A 3,313-nucleotide genomic window follows, 5' to 3' on the forward strand; every position below is an offset into this window, starting at 1 on the left:
CACCACAAAGCTCTCCCCTCGCCGGCCAGAAAAAACAGAGCAGTGTGGAGTGCTCTGCTCCCCGGTGATGGGGTATATATAGGCACCTCATTCATCCCGGTTCGTGGCTGGAACCGGGACTAAAGGCCACCCTTCTGTCCCGGTTCCAGCCACTAACCGGGACCAATGGATGTGGGCCAGGAGCGAGGACCATTGGTCCCAGTTCGTGTCTGGAACCGGGACAAAAGGGTCCAGACGAACCGGGACCAATGCCCCATGAGGCCCGGCCGGCCCCCTGGGCGCACGAACTGGGGCGTATGCCCCGTGGGTCCCGTTTCGTGACTGAACCGGGACTAATGGGCTGGCTAGGCCTGGACCAAAGCCCTGTTTTCTACTAGTGCCCATGCATGAAAGAGTTTAGTTGTCAAAACAATAAATGAAAGAAGCTTAGCTGCAACAAATTAAGGAGGTAATTAATTACAACAGTGATGCTCAAACTTGCCATTGATGTTCATTTTAGAGTCTGAACATGAAAAATTTGCTAAACTGGTACCAAAACTTGGCACGAACGTGCAAATACGGTGTTAATCCCATCAGTAGACGTAAAAATGCGCTGATTGTGGCACCGTATTTTGGTTGGCGTGCACACATGACATGTCAGCATGACATGGGACCCGCTGAACAGGGTGGCTTGCATAGAATATGTCTCGATGACCTATGGGTCCCATCTGTCAGCAAAATGTGGTGTGCTAGCCACTCCGCCACTCATTTTATAATGTCCAATAAGGATAATGGTGCTTAATTTTTTACTAGAGAACACGCTCGTGTGTTTTAAATGAGCTATAGTCAGTGCAGCCATTTTGCACATGTTAGCCTTTTTATAGATTTGCAAAAGGTTTGTATAGATTTGTAAAAAAATATAAATTATAATCACAGTTATAAAAATCAATATTCATGTGTTAGAAGTATTATACATACAAATAAATAACTTATGTAAAAAATGACCATGTATTTCTTAAAAATATACACTTATTTACATGTGGATATAATTATAGTATTGCTAAGGTTACTCGGTGCATATTTGATGAATACCTCCTTAATCTCCGAGAACTTTGCAAGCACGTCATGTGGAATTGGCCAATCATGAACATCAAGGTTTTGCTTTATCCTTTCTTGATTCGTGCTCTTTGGTAGCACGCTGTGACCCATCTGAATGTTCCAGCGCAGAGCCACTTGCGCAGGTGTCTTCCCGAGTTTCTTAGATATTAAGATGATTATTGGTTCTTTAAGGATGTTACCATCATCCAAGTAGTACCAGGTGGCAGGGTTGCGCCAGTGCGGCAGCAGGGGCAGCCGGCTGCGTGCTTGCAGCCCCCGACAGGTGTGTGGTAGGTGAGGTTGGATCTCTTCGGTCGCCGGAGCGGCGGCTTCATTCTGGCGGGCACGGCGGCTTCATTCCGGCGGGTGTCGCTCTGCGGGTGCTTGTGTGTCGTCTCGGCCGTGTGGGCAGCGAGGTGGCTCACTCGGGTGGCGTCCGACATGTGGTTGTCGCTGCCACTCTGTCTATTCCGGGCGTTGTTTGCATCTCTCCTTGGTTGGCCATGGCCGATGGACCTGGTTGGTGGGGGTCTAGTCCCGAGCGAAAGCTTTGCCCGACCTTGTCGGTGCTGGTGATGGTGACGCTCGTGTGTGCCGTTTTCCTCTTTGGAGGTGTCATCGTGGGTGGCCCCATTCACCATCTGCTCTGGATGAAAACCCTTGGTATGGCAGGTTCAAGACCAAGCGGTGGCGGTGATGTGTCGTCGTGTCCTTCTTGAAGGCTCCGTCAAGTGAGCAAGGTCCTCTGCTACTGGTTACCAGGGTGAGCTCTGTAGACGGCGGCTTCTTCTCGGCGTGTGTCGGATCCATGCATGGACAGTGGTGCTCTCGTGAGGCGCGTGGTTCAGCGAGGCGGTTGTGCTCAAAGACCTCCCTTTGGTGCTCTGGTGCCAGTCTTCATTTGCGCTCTAGGGTGGTAAGCATTCCAACGTCCAACGGTGAGGCGCCCTTCGAGCCGGGGCGAGGAGCTGGGGGCTCCTTCTGACGATGGAACAGGACGACGCTGGTCTGCCTTGCGCCCGGGCGATGGCGGTGCTATAGCCCCTCTGTCGGCTGATCTCCTTTCGAGCCGGCTCCATTCGCAGCATTGGCGCTTCGGGCATGTCTGAGGGCTCCAGTGTCTCGTTTACTTACCTATTTGAGTCATGTTGCTGCGCCTAGGCATCCATGTATCTTGTCGGAGTTTTTATTTTCGCTTGTCTAGGTACCGTTGTGTTGTATCGTTGTTTGGACTTTGTGTGCTCGGCTATAAGGGTGTCATTAATTTAACGCCAGGTCGTAGGCCTCTTATCTAAAAAAAGTAGTACCAGGTGAACTGAGTGGCGAGTAAGCCTGCAAAACATATACAGATGAAAATAGGACAACAGCATAAATATTCAGCAAAAGCAATCCAGCTTCTTGAGTGATAAATAAGGCACAAGACGCGTCAAAAAAAAAAGACAATCACACTAATATAGAAATAGCTGAGGTAATCAGACTTACACTCAGACGAACACCAGCTGACTGACAAAAGTTGTGGAGCTTAGTTTGCTGCCAGCAAGGATGGCATTCCACCTGATCAACAGCTGGAGGTACACGAGCTACAGCAAGCAAGTCACCCAACTTCTTTAATGAAAAGTTGCTCCCACCAATTGCGCGAGCTTTGCCAGCATCATGTAACTTCTCCATTGCCCCCAAGTAGCAGGCATGTCAGGTGTAACAAAGTTTTCGGGGTTATTGTCCGTTCCCTTCCTGACTCTAAGAGCATCTTCACTTGTTCAGCCCCCCAGCGCAGCGGCCGGCGCTATTTCTGACCATCGCCCAACACTTTTTAGGTCCTGGGGGCGATCTAGGCCCCAGTCATGCCCCCGGAACCGGCCCCAAGACATTTAAATTCAAACTTCACATTTCCCACTACCCAAAAAATGCCACAAGTCCCGCGATCAGCGCCACAAGTCCGGAGATCAGCGCGCCACGGTTCGGCGATCAAATGACATAAAAGTTCGGCGTTCAAAAGGAAGGACGCGTAGGCAATTCATCAAACGGAGGCGCCGTCCAGCGGCGTGTTCAGTGGCGTCGGACTTGCGGGGATCAGTGTGCGCAGGCTGGTCGGCGTCAGCGAGGCTTCTGTGCTTGGCGTTGCTCGGGCTTGGCGGCGGCGTTGGGGTCGGAGTGGGAGTTGGCGCCGCCGCGGGCGTCCTCCGGTTCAGGATGAGGCCACGCTCCGCCAGGTACCACGCCTTGACATGCTCGTCCA

The 3,313-nt window shown here is 51.5% G+C and overlaps 1 pseudogene; it reads right to left on the bottom strand.

Moving 5' to 3' along the window:
* Nucleotides 1–403: 403 nt before the first annotated feature.
* Nucleotides 404–3,313, bottom strand: part of LOC119279164 — a 3,575-nt pseudogene continuing 665 nt past the window's right edge.

The sequence above is a fragment of the Triticum dicoccoides genome, chromosome 3B (assembly GCF_002162155.2).
Source record: "Triticum dicoccoides isolate Atlit2015 ecotype Zavitan chromosome 3B, WEW_v2.0, whole genome shotgun sequence".
Taxonomy (NCBI): domain Eukaryota; kingdom Viridiplantae; phylum Streptophyta; class Magnoliopsida; order Poales; family Poaceae; genus Triticum; species Triticum dicoccoides.